General features: G+C 36.8%; 1 protein-coding gene across 1 annotated transcript in view; it reads left to right on the top strand.

Annotated features, from left to right (window-relative positions):
• Positions 1–15,901, top strand: part of Cad99C (cadherin 99C) — a gene marked incomplete at its 3' end in the record, with an annotated part of 146,597 nt that overhangs the window by 30,394 nt on the left and 100,302 nt on the right. The gene's annotated exons all lie outside the window — the stretch shown is intronic.

Here is a 15,901-nt window from a genome sequence, read left to right as displayed (position 1 = left end):
GCCTCAGAGCAGGAGTGTGTTTAGTATCAAAAGCCAGAGAAAATTAATGGTGATTTTGCTTACCCAAGAGAATCATAAGATGAGCTGCAATGCAAATTGGTAAGCTATGGAATTATGCAAGCAATTTGCTCGTGCACTTTACGTTAACACCGGAACGACGAGACTGTAAAACTTTAATGACGTTTTCTCGTTATAGTTAATGGACTCGATTCTGTGTATTGTACGAATGATTTAGCTGTTTGCCAAATTGCTGACACTGAAATGCACGCTTTTATGTACCCTAAAACGATGTTCAGTGAAGTAATCATGCTTATTGCTCAAGACGGAGAATCCTTTAGTTCCACACTGCAATTGCCTTTACAATTCCGTAGGCTAGATTAGGGCCAACGTATTATAAACGGGCTCTCCTCTCGTACGCAACTATATCGAATCGAATTCATAACGATTATTGCGTTACCCACACGGATGTTCACGCCAGAAATCTTGCAACCTGACTCACCGATAGTCGCGTTTTCAAAATTGCTAGCTCGTGACACTGTTTCTTGTACAACAGCATTATTGTACTATTGCGTTATGCGACGTTAAATTGCTATGTGAAGCTATGATACATGCTCACGCGTGAAAATAGCTGTAGCAATATAATATTATGTTAGCAGTTTAGCACAAATCTCATGTCTTACCTGCAAGAATTTTCTAACGGCTCGTCAATTCCTAAATCTTCTTTTTATTCTATTGTTTTGACTACCTATGTATGCAAAAGCTTAACATTCTCATCACTTTTTTCAACGGTAAAGTCAATAGTATTATGAATTCGAAACAAACTACTTGCGACATTCGCTTTCGAGACCACGCGTTTTGCTTTCAGAACCATGCCATTATCATGAATTACTTAACGTTATGTTAACAGTACGGTAACGTCTTTACTTTTACTGTAACACCGGTCGATGGAAACATTTTTAGCATTATTTAAAACAAAAAACAATCGATTAGTTTTCAAAGTTTGTATTATGCATTAACCTAGTTTAAATTTTGCTCTGACTTCATTGAAATTGAATCCGTTCTAATCCTGCCATTTGCGTTAAACATTCACATTAATTTAAACGGTTGTAGATAAAATACTGATCCCGGATAGTTGACAGTCAAATCGGACAACAGAGATTGGCATTACATAAATTCAATGAGAGTTAGCGCATAATTCGCGATCAGGCATCTTTGTCCATTCGTCTTGTTTGTAGCCTTCATTTTAGGTATATCTATTAAATAAATCACCCTAGCAAAGCCGCCGCGAAACTTTTTACCTTTCGAGATATATCAAAGGGCTATAAACATACAATTTATTGTGATGCGCTAATCTGCTTGACACACAGCCGCCCGCTGTCCCCCGACTTTGTAAACTTACACATATAAATTATTAAAACGACTTCAGAACTTATTAGGCTGATCGAAAATCGTTTCTAAATCGAGAGTTGTAAAGTTGTATTTGAAATGTGAGCTAATAAAAGATGCGTCGTCGATGTGCGCGCGCGCCTGTTCCGTTAGCCGCTCACCTGCGCTTCTCTAGTTATGCTAATGGTTGAACGCGCCTTGCTCTTAGTACTAAGTAGGTACTGGGAAACATGAAATAGGTTCACTGGAAAGGTTTCCAGCGCATGACCTTTTTCGTACTTGGATTAGCAAATTAAGATACATTTGTTAGCAAGAATGGTTAGGTTAAGCAAAGCATTCAGTTTACCGACTGTTCGAGCGAAAAGTAATTTTAAATCGTTTATTATCCATATCAAATTAGGTGGAAATTGTTGTTCACTATTGCTGATCGATATTGAAGAACCCTCTCAAAATCCAGGATATTTCCACCCTACTAACTCCAGACGTTCAAACCATTGTCCGAGTGCTACTACTGAACCTTTCTGCATACGTTGATACGGGAACACTTAGTGCAGTAATTGCGCTGACTGACGCTATCTCGGGTCTGGCTAATTCACTCTACGTCCGTGTCCCGACGTATGGTAATATTCCACTATTTTCGCTCCAACGGGACCGTGGGTGGACGCGGGCTTAGCGGAAATCGATTCGGAGAACGTGCTTGAATCGAATTCTCGACATCGGGGTTAAATGCCTCGGTATCGAATGAGATGTTCCTTCCTAGTCCTTGTACGGACAGACCATAGATAGAATTTATACCGCGATGATAGTATCACGTAGGAAATACTGGTTGTGGCCTCAGGAATCTTTATGATACAATTCAGGTATTTGTAGAACTACAAATAACTCGGTGTGGATGGCGAGCAATTTCATTTCTGATTATGGAAATTCTAAAATAGTTAAAATAATTCCCCTTCGTAAGTTACAACATTACATTTGTGTAAAGTAAAAATAACAAGTATTAAGAAAGAAAAGAGCAAACCTATCATTTATCACGTTTTATTTAGGTCAAGAACTGTAAAAATATTTTGTAAGATTTTATATTAATAAATATTTTACTCAACAAGAGTAATTCTTGTGACCTTTATGTCCTGTCAGGTTTACAACGTTATTAAGTATCGCTACTTGAAAATGCTTTAGCTAGAGACAAAGCCTTGTCTTATGTTATTGCGTCATTTCTTGCCATTTCCAACATATCGTCGATGGATGTACACTCTATTGAATACTTTTTAAATCATGACTAGCATATTCATTGCGTTGGTTTCACAAAAGTCCGCTTTGTATACGGTTCTTTGCTACCGGCGCAAGACCGACATCTTAATGGATCGTCGTGTATACGCTTATTGTCGTCGTATCGACACCACGAATCGTCTCTCGAAATCCATCATGGATTGTGTGTGCGAACACACATTGTGGTTATCGTGATGTAACATTTAACACTCGCGTTTTTATCGTACTACAGCTGACTATTTATTGTTACAAATGTTACCGTTATTACTGTTGGATCTCAATCATGTATGACTAGTGCGTGTATGTTATCTGCAGCATGACTTGATCTTTTGTTGTGTTGTAGTTGTAGCCATTGTATTCTATCTGTTCTATTGTCAAAAATAGTGTCGCAATCAACAAGATTTGAGCCTTGATTTTTTCGGACATCTTGGATTTCTTGCGATTACTTTCATCCACGGCTTTCCTTTGCTTTCGTATTTGATTCGATTAGCGGCGTCATTGCTCTATTGTCACCGAAATAGAACCGTTGGATTTCGGAATTTGCTTGAGACACGACCGACGGCAAATTTCATGGCACGCTCATGAGTAGGTACATGACCGCTCCTACAAGTCCAATGATTGGAAACTATTATATTTAATTGAACCGAAATACACGCTAGATTTAGACGTGACTCGTCGTCTCTAGTTTTGATACCGTTATTTTCGTATTTGTGATTTCCATCACAGTCAAATGTTGTAATGACGAATGCCGTGTAATAATAACTGTGATAACAATATTCGTAAGTATTTGATACGTCATTTTCAGTCTATTGCGTGCTTCACGGAAGCTATTATGATCGACGGTTTCTAGTTTTTATATTGTTATCTATATCGCCGAAGGGCTGCAGTTAGTGGGTGCGGTTACTTTTTGCATTCGACTCGATTTTCTTAGGAATTTTGTAACAGGTATTAGGAATTTACAATGTTGAAATTATTTATCATAACCAGACTACTGTTTGATAGTAATTTGCGCAAATGGACTATAAAGATTATTCAATAAATATTGCGAATTGGATTACTTATCATTCGAATATAGTTCTCACTGCAACAAGCGGGTTGAATATTTAGTAAGAAGTTAACAGCGAGGAGAATGTATGAGGAGGCATTATTAATGGTAGCGCAGTAGATTTAGAAATTAAATGAAGTGGAAAATATTCTAACTAGATTCCTGTTCATCCAAAAGCAATCAGGGTACCTAGACCTACCTACAATTATGAATTAAGATGATCTAAGATCGGACGGAAACCTCCGTCTACCGCGCTCGGGAATGTCCGGCAGGTAGTCGTCAATCATCGTGACTGGTTCGGGGATGTCGTGCGCGCAGCCCACCCAGCCTGCAGCTAACAGTATCAATGCAATGGTGCAAGTTAGGAACGATCTGTGCCGATGCTCTAATCTGACTTATTGTTCCATGCACCTTACCGTTAGATGCGGTCCGCCCAGGAATATCGATGCAATTGCTAATAAATCCGCGAATGGGAATAGGGTGTGTTCCAAAGCTGTTGCGATATATCAATTCTTGGCATCTCTTTTGTCGCAAGATTAGAAAGAGACAGAAATATGTATTGTATCAAAAATGTTTGGCTGGGTACAATAGTGAATATTAATACATTATAAGGTAAATCGCAGTAAATATTCGTTGTGACAGACTTATCTCTCCAAGCAGCAAATCTCAGTATTATGCGTGCAAAAGCGATAAGCTTACCAAGTTCCTTCATTTGGTTACCTATCACAGTCCCCTGAGCGCTATCGGCGTGGGATGGTCGTTTCATTTTGCCCATTACTTTACAATTTATGACGTTATTTCTCTTCATCGTTGTCATCTATATCGTTAGCCATAATTTTATTAATTAATTCCACTGCCGTCTGTTTCTTGGTTTCAATTCCATGTGTCAGTTGTCTGCTACGCATTAGTTTTGTTTAGTTTATTAATCCAACAACAACTTCAATTTGTTTACGTGCAATATTCATTCATCAAGAATGCCTTCGGGCATTCATCGTCGGAGAAATTGCATGTTCGAATTGAAAGTTGTATGTACAATGTGAACTATTGCATAGATGATGTATCATTTAATTTAATTTGTTTCACTGGTTCTTTGATACGAAATTCTACGTCAAAGTTTGCATTACTAGTAGAATCTTATAATGCAACCATTTCAACGTCAGCAGCATTTACATCATTTTGCGACTTATCGCTACCTTCTACGAGATCAGCTTGATGGAAAGAACGAGTGAAATATGTGTACGAGACTCTAGATCCCGTAGCTTTGTGAATACACCTTTAAGGTTCAGCCCTCAGAGACCGGTTATCACCGCTCGTTCCTGGCCCCGTTTCAGAGCGCGTGAGCAAGAACAAAACGCTATGACGGATTTGTTGCGAATAAATTCCTTATTTATTACTGTCAAGAGTGAGGAAACTATTGTTTATGGGTTACTTGGTCATTTGTTAAGTAAACAGTAATTGTGATATGTGCCGTGTTTTGTCTGACAATGACTGATGATGGTTTGTAAATTGTAACCGAAATAATTTTGCGGAAGTTAAGCTACAGTTATTGGTAGTGTGTTTCGAAGTAGTTTATTTTTCAAACCAAAATAAACACATCTCTTTGCATTACCTATATCTAATTAATTGTTCGTCTTCAAGGGCTATAGATGTAAAGCCGACTTCAGCGTTAGTATTAGTACCTAATCATATTACTCAAAACCTGACAAAAAAATTTAAACATACGGGTTAACGTTGACAAAACGGTAGTGTATAACCGTGCTCACAATTATTGGGTATTTTTATATGTCAATTGTTGTATTGTGGCGGGTTCACTCACCTCATCTGAATTAAACAGCTGCCTAATGTACTATGCAAATGGATCATCTAATTTATTCCAGTCACAGCTTCAACTGTAATTGTAGGATTCGATTGGCATTGCGATTTATATGCTAACTGTTGTATGTTCTAGGGAGATTTTGTTTAAAATATCCCTTCTTGTGACTTGACGATGTGCCTTATTCGTGAATTATTTAACATTATTACTAGGCGGCATGATAATAGCAGCAACGAGGCTGTCGACCTCCATTATAAAATCAAGGCAACGCAATGATATGTCGTTGACATTCATCCCGAAGCTGTAGGCTGAGTCGATCGCTAACGTTGCGATATCGTGAATTCATTTCTTTTGGCTCGGTTTTTACTAATGTGGAGAAGAGATCTGTTATTTCCACATCACTTCTCTGCTCAGCCTCAGTTCGGAAGTCTGATTAATAATAATAATAATAATAATTGTCCCGATAGTTGTCTCGGCGAACGGGCTAATAGCGAAGAGCTTCGACCAACATCTAAAGAAGCTCTCGCTAGATGGTTGGCTCAAGGGTCAGATTCAAAAGGCGGTGATCCTCAGCACGGCACGCATTGTCCGGAGGTTCCTCAGCCTGTGACCCTGACCACCGGTAGCTTGGGCCCTGCTCCGCTACCAGCGGATTAACTATTTTTAAGAATTTTTTTTATAATGTATTTTTAGTTTTTTTATAATTTACATTGTAAAAAAAATATTAAAAATAAGAAGGAAATTGAATAAAGAGATAATAATAAAAATCTTTATTTTTCTCCACAATCTAACTGACATAAAAGTATTACAATAAAAATAGTACATCATGTATATAATAGATTGTGAGAGACTGGTGTCTGAGCTAGGCGAGGAGCCTGTGTTACAGAGACCAGTACTCTCATCTCTCGGAGGATCCGTTTGTACATGCAATGTTTAGAAACACGCTTGGTTATTCAAACACATCTCTCTTCTCCGCTTTGGTGGAAAGTGTGGAAACCGAGCCTAACGCCCGTATTTACAAAGATTACTATGAGATCTCACAGTGAGAATGGACGCACAGGTGACACATGAACCAATCACGGAGCTCTATTCAACGCTGTGCATTCGATTTGCTGCTTCACTTAAGCAAGCATCGTTTGTGAATACGGGTGTAAGTCCATTATTCCCTTTTATGAAAAAAACTGGGCTTCAATAACTCTCAGCTTTGGTGGAAACCGAGCCCAACGCCTATATTCACAAACACAACTATGAGGTCTCACAGTGAGAATGGACGCACAAGTGACACATGAACCAATCACGGAGCTCTATTCAACGTTGTGCGTTCGATTTGCTGCTTCACTTAAGCAAGCATCGCTTGTGAATACGGGTGTAAGTCCATTATTCCCTTTTATTAAAAAAAACTGGGATTCAATAACTTCTTGACCGACTCATTCTCGGTCATTTCTCTACGTTTCGCATCCAATTAATAATTAACTTTTAAAAAAAATAAAACCGACTTCAAATGCGCGAACACAAAAAAAAACTAAAAATTAAAAATATTGCGTATAATAAAGTTCATCCCCAATTTTCCACCCTTGGGGGTGAAATATTTTCTTCAAATTCGCATGAAACCACCCTTTTGATAATACCTATTCAACAAAAAAATAATCGTTCAAATTGATTTATAATCGGTGGAGATATTGTGTATAAAAAAGTTCATCCCCAATTTTCCACCCTTGGGGGTTGTTTTTTCTATTATTAAATTTAAATGGGACCACCCTTGAGGTATTACCTATACGCCGAAAAATGATTTTTTCAAATCGGTTCATAATTGGCGGCGTTATCGCGTAACAAACATAGAAAGAAAAAAAACATACGGGTCGAATTGAGAACCTCCTCCTTTTTTTTGAAGTCGGTTGAAAAGTGGAAAGAGCTGCGCGAGAGACGCGCGCGCGTCTGATCTTGTGCCATTGACCCACTACGGGTTTTTGTTCGCATAACGGTCTGGCACACTTGATGTTTATTGATACAATGGCCGATGATTTTGGACTGCACATCGAAACTTGTCCCATTGTCGTGAGTAATTAAATATTTTAACAGTTATTCTGGACTGGACCGATTCGATTTTTTATCGAGTTGCAGCAGCATCGAGTCGATCGATGGAAACGATCACTCAGACTCGTCACGACAGTGATAGTTGTCAGGTTTCCGACTGCGACACTTGAATTTCACGCTTCACTCGGGTTCACTTATAAGTCACGTGGATGAGTGGTACCAGTTCAATGATTTACTAAAGCATTGATCACACGTACCGAGTAAACGGGCGAGACAGTAAAATGTTTACTCGGCCGAGAACACTGTCTCGCCCGTTTACTCGGTACGTGTGATCAAAGCTTTACGTTGATAGCATTTCAGACAATTCTTACTTCTCATAATTACAATAACTGTTGTAACTACCATGAGCCTAGTTGTTAATTAATATAACAACCAGTGAAGGTTAACTTAGTCATGGGAAATAGTTTCTTTGGCCTGCAAATAATGCGGAAGAAATTAAGACAAAAGCTAGCCTCTACAAACATTTCTTTGGCCATGGGACATTCCCATTAGTAAAAATTCGAACTAAAGGTATGCGTTTATTTTCTCAAACAATTAAATTTTTGACGAGCGGATGCACCTAATGGAGCTGAACGCAAACAATATCCGGAATTAAGGTTCGATTCATCAAAATTCACACGAAACAACAATAAATAACACGTTTTTGACCAGTAATCTAATATTGCCGTTTTGATCGGATTTAAACCTTAACAAAAGGAGGAATAATCGATTATACCGTTAAAATCCTTTATAGATCGTAATAACAGTAAAACGCTATTACGATTACAGATTGAGTTAACATTGAATCGAGAATCGTAGAACATTTCGTGGTTATCTCAATGTTCGTTGAAAAAGATTTCAACGCAAGATATGGAGTTTTAAACATGCTTGTTACGTAGTTACAAGTATTAATTTGTATGCTTTAAGCCACGTATTCATTAGGCAACATTTGTTGATAAACACTGTTTATAAACTGTTCATAAACAATGTTTCATCATCTCTGTAAACAGTTTATAAACAGTTCATAAACATAGGTGATGAAATATTGTTTATGATACGTGTTGCCGTGCTCCCCGCTTTACAAGCCAATGATCATTTATGCTTTTTTTAACCGTTATAAGTTCTTCTGTGTATAACTTTTATTCAAATTGTTTAAAGTTCAAAAGAGTCATTTCAGCCAATCATTTATTAATATCAGAAAATTGTGAAATACTAATAATAATAGGTAATCTTTAAACAGTCCACTGTTGTTTGTAGCCCCAAAGATACCAAAGTGCACGCTCTCTNTTGTTTGTAGCCCCAAAGATACCAAAGTGCACGATCGCACATTGCCAGCCACTGCCAGTCATCTTCTTGAGGTGTCGTTCCATCCATTTGGCATGATCTTCGTCTAATGAACCCCTTCAATCCTATTTTTTTCGGAATAGAGACATTCTAATTGTGTAGAGTCGCAAGACAATTAATTTTCTGTTTATAACAACGCGACTATGTGATCAGGAACATAGATATCTAGGTGTTCACAAAAGCCTAAGTGGTCACTTCCTCCTAAAATAAGGTGGTCGCCATTTTTAAACTAATTACAGTCGATCAAAGCAATAATTTGAAGCAATTTCCTCGGACTAGTATTACAAGCACGTGTTCGTATAACTGTTATTAGTTATTATTACACTATTTTTCGTATTTCTTGCCTCCAGGCTGTTATTTTGACTGTAGTGGGCAATCAAAATGTTTGTCTTTATGTTCTTTTTTTAAAAGCGGTATTGAATTTAAAACATATTAAAAATTATGATCAAGTTCGGGCTGGAAGACGTAGCGTGGGCAGGCCTCCTACTAGGTGGACCGACGATCTGGTAAAAGGTCGCGGGAAGAGCTTGGATGCGGGCAGCGCAGGACCGTTTATTGTGGAAAACCTTGGTGAGGCCTTTGTCCAGCAGTGGACGTTATTTGGCTGAAATGAACGAACGAGCGATCAAGTTCCAAATGTATGTTATTATCATACACACCTTGGGAAAGTTTGGATGAGTAAACAAAACTATTAATAATCTTCCGATTTCAATAAGTTGCCATGATAATTAATTCAAATTGAAAGATAAATAATGGAGTAGAAAATAAAACACGAAAGAACGCAATGAAAATAAACAGAAAAAGTTTCGCACTGATTACATTAAAATATGTTAATAATATTCCTGCAGTTTTCCGCAATAAAGCTGTTTAAAAGTACATCGTAGATTATAACACCGATATAACACTGCGGTTTGTCCGTAAACCAATATGAGTGACTCAACCGTCATACAAAACGTCTAAGGTGTTATGTTTCGTTAATTCCGCGCTACCTTTCTCACTTTTGTCGCAAATGGCGCAATATAAGTACAGTCAGATACTTTTTTTTGTAATGAGCCTGTATGCGTAATTATTTCTAAAGTATCTATTTTCTAGAAATGTTCGACTTTGTTGAAAAATGCTCTAACTTGCTAATTACATAATTTTAACTGAAATTAACTAACAAGATTTTCTTGAAAAATAACTAGCTCGAAATAAAATGTGAACTCTTCTGTGAANAAGCTATATTGGATAGACTATAGGGACATTGATCTAGGTGTTCACAAAAGCCTAAGTGGTCGCTTCCTCCTAAAATAAGGTGGTCGCCATTTTTAAACTAATTACAGTCGATCAAAGCAATAATTTGAAGCAATTTCCTCGGACTAGTATTACAAGCACGTGTTCGTATAACTGTTATTATTTATTATTACACTATTTTTCGCATTTCTTGCCTCCAGGCTGTTATTTTGATTGTAGTGGGCAATTAAAATGTTTGTCTTTATGTTCTTTTTTTTTATAAGCGGTATTGAATTTAAAACATTATAAAAATTATGATCAAGTTCAGACTGGAAGACGTAGCGTGGGCAGGCCTCCTACTAGGTGGACCGACGATCTGGTAAAAGGTCGCGGGAAGAGCCTGGATGCGGGCAGCGCAGGACCGTTTATTGTGGAAAACCTTGGGGAGGCCTTTGTCCAGCAGTGGACGTTATTTGGCTGAAATGAACGAACGAGCGATCAAGTTCGAAATGTATGTAGGAGTTATTATCATACACACCTTGGGAAAGTTTGGATGAGTAAACAAAACTATTAATAATATATCTTCCGATTTCAATAAGTTGGCATGGTAATTAATTCAAATTGGAAGATAAATAATGGAAAAGAAATAAAAACAATGAATATAAACAGATTGAAGAGTTTCGCACTGATTACATTAAAATATATTAATAATATTCCTGCAGTGTTCTTTATAATAAAGCTGTCTAAAAGTACATCGCAGATTATAACACCGATATAACACTGCGGTTTGTCCGTAAACCAATATGAGTGACTCAACCGTCATACAAAACGTCTAAGGTGTTATGTTTCGTTAATTCCGCGCTACCTTTCTCACTTTTGTCGCAAATGGCGCAATATAGGTACAGTCAGGTGCTTTTTTTTCTAAGAAGCCTGTATGCGTAATTATTTCTAAAGTGTCTCTTTTCTAGAAATGTTGTAGTTTGTAGAAAAATGCTCTGACTTGCTAATTACATAATTGTAACTGAAATTAACTAACAAGATTTTCTTCAAAAATCACTAGGTCTCCTCACTAATATGAACTCTTCTGTATACACCTGGCTAATGGATGTCATCTGATTTAATATTTTTCTTAATAATACAATATTATTGCTAATAGTTGACGTTAACAAGGTGTATGTGCATAATTTCGCACTTGACTGTACAATTATGCGACTCTGCAGTTAGGTAACCTGACCACAGACTCGACCAATACATTAAACATCGTATTACCGTTTTATGTTTGTTGGAAAACATGTTGTATATCCAATTACATAGTGTCTAATTTTAATTATGCCTTGCTAAGTATCGATTGGAAGTCAATGGAATGTTAATTCTATTATAAAAGGGATAGAAACTGTTTTTATGTGGTTCAAGTGGCTATTGATAATGGATCTCTGTGAGAATGAGATGCCCTGGATACGCGGATTTCCATGCAAAAAGGGTAATATTGCTGTACCTACAGTAGTAGGAATTTCTTCCATTGTGCTTGCAATAATTAGGTACTGAGTCTGACCATTATACTGCCTGAAAACTTTTTACAGCTTCTTGACCTCGACCACAAAAGTGGCAACTTGTTATCCTCCCATTAAAATCAAAGAATTTTGTGATGATTTTCAAATGATTTTAAGCCCTGTTAATTATGTCCGTCTAAGTCAGAAAACGGAGTTATTTCGAAACTTCCTACTTGTAGATCCCATAAAAAATACCTTCTAAGACCAAGGCTTATCACCAACCCAATAGTGTGTGAAAACATATTTTTTGACCTCGAACCTTTCCTTTCTATTGTCTAAGAACATTAATGCAGGAATTTCAACAGTTGTGTATTATACATCATCGGTAAGTGTTTTTGCTTGTTAGAAGCGATCACAGATTATCAGTTGCACCGGTCGATATCATTGTTGTTTTGTTTTCTCATGTAGCTATCGTGTTAGGTCAATTATAATTACTGATTGAACGGGAAGGATGCTTTTTAGTCGCATTCCAGCGATGTTCTTACAGTTTTGAGAATCAATTAATCTATACGATGCTCAAGAAAGATGATATGACAGTAATATTACTCGCTATTGTGCTTATTTTAGACATTCTTGAAAAAATGTTCATCGTCATCATCAAAATAGCTAACTTTCGCCTTTATAACATGTAGAATGTTCTAACTACTGAGATTCTTTCTTCAAATGACCTATGCTCTTTCAAATGAATCAGTATCAATGCAAAAAACCTATTATCATCGTATGACTTCGAAACATAACCATTAGCAACGTATCACTTTCCAACAACATGCAAGTGAAATAACTTGAAAGTCTAAATGACCAGTCATCACTCATCACTGATTGCAGTTTGAACGTACAAACCAACATACATAAATACACTTGTCATAATCTTTACATAATGCGTTGCTTTACTTGTCTGACTGATGAGTCTGACCTGGCAGAAACCAGAACATTACGGTGTTAATTACATTCAGTTGAGGTCAAAAAAATTTAACCTTATAAGGTTGCAGGTAGGCGTTGGATACAGACCGCTTCGTCTGGCCAATTTAGAAATCATTGGGGCAGGCGCTCAGATCATAGAAAGGAAAGCGGCAAGCCTATGTTCAGCAGTACACGGGTTCTGGCTGAAATGATGATGAGGTTAAAACAGATAATTTGTTCTACAACTCCTACTCTTTATTCGATTGAGTTACTGTTACTATATTACCTTATCTAAAGTATCTATACTTCAATACTACCTATACTTATATTATAAATGCGAAAGTAACTCTGCCTGTCTTTCTCACATTCACGCCTAAACCAATGAACCGATTTTGATGAAATTTGGCATAGAGATAGTTTGAGTCTCGGGAAAGGACATAGGATAGTTTTTATCCCGGTTTTTGAAACAGGGACGCGCGCGATAAAGTTTTTCTGTGACAGACAAAATACCACGCGGGCGAAGCCGCGGGCGGAAAGCTAGTAGAAGATAAAGTAAAAAGTCAATAATCTCATTTACTATTTTCTTTGTATAGTGTAGCAGTGCCTAGTCATACAAACGGCATAAAATCTTTACCGCTCATAAATTTTAAGTCTATGGCTATTCTATTGGCGACATATAATATCTATGTAACATCAACATTACATATTTTACATTACCAATTATAATAATGCTTTGAGTACGGGAATAATGTTACATACAGTTACGTTTAAAGAATGGTTTCCTGTTGCAGTCGTAAAGTATAGCAAGCAGACATAATAGGAAATCAATTAGCTGAAGCTGCACGATTTTAAACAATGTTTTCTAAATGGCTATAAAAGTCAGATACATTGTTTTAAGTTTTCATGGTCGATTAAATAAATATAACTTGTAGTTATTAAGTTCACTTTCGTAACTTCTACCTCTTAAGTTTGCAGATAGATTTCTTCGCTACGGTTATCATAAACTATTTTCCAGGATATGTCAACTTTTGAGATTAGATTCGATATAATCAGTTTCATTCATTCAGGATCCTGAATATACTCGTATAGGAGTTGAGTAGTGTCATAGTATAGTATGTTACGTCCATAATTCAGTGTATTAATTTTATTATTAAAGCTGAGTAGCACCATCTTACTTTAACTTTAATAAACGTCAAAAATAATTATGTCAAACTCCACAAAAAAATCGGTTATCTTTATAGTTACGGTTAAAGTGGTGGTGCAAGTCAGCCTAAAAGTATGTTAATTTTCCGAAATTAGAACAGCTGTAATATAGCTGTAAGCTATATAAATATTGGATCGAATTAAACCTAGACGTGGAGTCATGCAGTCTGTTGCAGTGTTGTTCATAACACAGACATTTGTTTACTAAAATAACAAAAGCACGAACTTGAATCACGTACCTAACACGTTTTACGATTGTCATGTTTATTAAACTACAGTTATATTATTATGAAATAGTACTAGCTAAAATTGTGCGTCGAATATTATTTGACTATTTTTGGAACCTTTGGTTGGAGCTATGTTACGAAGGAAGGATATCTTCTTCTTGTCATGTCGACAACAAACCTACACAGCGTCGGCCCAAAACTCCGCCACAAGAATGGCGTTGTCAGTAGCCTTCATTAAATCTTCCTACGTGCAGTTGTTTGGGCACGCAGGGCACGACATCATGTGCTTCGTCGACTGGGGAACAAAACTACACCTGCCCTCCAAATTTGAGGCATCCAAGAATCCCCACCTGAACAGATTGTCCTTACTACGGCCGACCTGCGTCCAACGAAGTAAAGTAAGGATATCGATAATCCTGGATATACATGGGCATTTCTCCACTAAATGGAAAATCGCTGTCCCAAACTAAATTTATGTAGTAAACCTTAAAATTTCTCAGGTTTTTGTATCAATACCGACATAGAATTAGGTATTCTTAGCATGACATAGCATATTTAGTAATTTCATCAACAGCCCTTTACAGTCCACTGCTGGACTATGAGCCTCCTCCACTATAGTGGAGGNACATAGAGTTTTGGAAGCTCATTTTGCTTGACTCAAATTTGGCAGAGAATGTCTTATTCCTATGGCATTGAGTTGCATTTTGTACTTGGTTTCTCTAAAATAGTTGTAAATAAATAAATAAATATCACTCAGCAATATTAATTAATTGTGATCTTATCCTATAGTTACTGAAAGAGATATCAATCTGAAATATTTATGTGACATGCAAACGAACTGTGGGCTAATTCAAATGCATTTGTCGAGAGTAGAAATCGTCTGTCAAATAATNGTATCTCAAACTCGATTCTAACTCCAGTGATTGGATGAATTTCAATATTAATCTAGAGCTATCTCAGGCTTGAATCTATTCTTGAGTGGAGATTGAAACTTATATCTCATTTTAATAATAAGACATACCATAATCTAGAACAAGCGGGTCACGTAAATAAACATGGAATAATCACTTCTATAGTATGGAAATTGTGGTATTCGCACCTATTACCGTCACTGCAATCTTATAACGGTCGTTACGGGTGCTATAAAACGGCTATCTGTCCTATAGTGTCTGTATATGAGTATTTGTTCTGTAAGCCGCGTAATTGTGATCACGAACACACGACCAGGTTCCTCGTCTTGATATACGACTGCCATTTTGCAATTATTTTGTCATGACTTAGTTGTATTATTTTGTCAAAATTATGCAGTACATTTTCATACTATTGTCTAGAATCTAGATATTTGTGATTATGATGACGGAAGCATTTATTATAGCAATCAAAGTATTATATTATTTACCCTGAACTCGCTTGTAATTTTGTAACTTTCACACAAACATCGAAATAGTTTAATCACTGTTTTAGTACATTTGAAATTGAGATTGAGACGTATCAGAGAGTGAAATGAAAACTGACTTACTTTTAAAATATGACTCTACCTATTATGATTAATTAGACTTGGACTAATAATTCGTTCAAGTACATAGGTACATTCCTCAAGTATGATTTAAATACAATATCCCCCTGTTGTATAGGCATCAGTGTGAGCCATATGTCTTCGACGTACAAAGAGAAACCAAAGCATTCGAAGCCAAAGTTCGCATCAAAGCAATACTTGGGATACGTTTATTGCTGCATCGAGAATCTTTATGATTTATTAGAGGTACAGTACAAAAACTTGCTCCTTTACTAAAGGGCCTAGTACTTATAATGCACGTTGGAATTAAATGGTATGATTTACTTCAAATGCCATATAAGTTAGCACATTTATTCAGCCACATCT

This window comes from Ostrinia furnacalis, unplaced genomic scaffold, assembly GCF_004193835.3.
Source record: "Ostrinia furnacalis isolate ACB-3 unplaced genomic scaffold, ASM419383v2 OfSCF7705, whole genome shotgun sequence".
In the NCBI taxonomy this organism is placed as follows: domain Eukaryota; kingdom Metazoa; phylum Arthropoda; class Insecta; order Lepidoptera; family Crambidae; genus Ostrinia; species Ostrinia furnacalis.
Note: the sequence above shows the minus strand (reverse complement) of the source record. Positions and strands in the feature narration are given on the sequence as shown.